This window comes from Pteropus alecto, unplaced genomic scaffold (assembly GCF_000325575.1).
Source record: "Pteropus alecto unplaced genomic scaffold, ASM32557v1 scaffold171, whole genome shotgun sequence".
In the NCBI taxonomy this organism is placed as follows: domain Eukaryota; kingdom Metazoa; phylum Chordata; class Mammalia; order Chiroptera; family Pteropodidae; genus Pteropus; species Pteropus alecto.
In genome coordinates this window covers 5,057,063-5,057,420 of record NW_006431925.1, presented here as the reverse complement: position 1 = coordinate 5,057,420, position 358 = coordinate 5,057,063, and the positions used below count along the sequence as shown (strand labels likewise).

The following is a 358-nucleotide window of genomic DNA, read 5'->3' as shown; positions in this document are numbered from 1 at the left end:
GAATGCCCTTAATGGCACTCCCCTCAACCTTGTACCTCCCATGTCAGGAAAATGCATTTAGTTGTGATATGTTTTTAATCTGGAACAGTTCCTCAACAGTTTTTATTATACCATTGACATTTTGTAAGGGCCCTATATTCTTTTTTTTAAAAAGTTCCGAAATTAATGAGAATGTTATGAATTATTTTATACTTAAATAACATAGCTTTGTTGTTGTTTTTTTTTTAAGTAAACTTTATTGAAATATAAAAGAAGTACACAAATTACATGTACAGCCTGGAGAATTTTCACAAAATGAACACACCTTTATATTTGGTACCCTGAATAAGAAACAACTCCAGAAGTCTCCCCCTTAACC

The 358-nt window shown here is 31.6% G+C and overlaps 1 protein-coding gene across 1 annotated transcript in view; it reads left to right on the top strand.

The window, feature by feature from the left end:
• Nucleotides 1–358, top strand: part of HECTD1 (HECT domain E3 ubiquitin protein ligase 1) — an 80,817-nt gene that overhangs the window by 78,687 nt on the left and 1,772 nt on the right. The gene's annotated exons all lie outside the window — the stretch shown is intronic.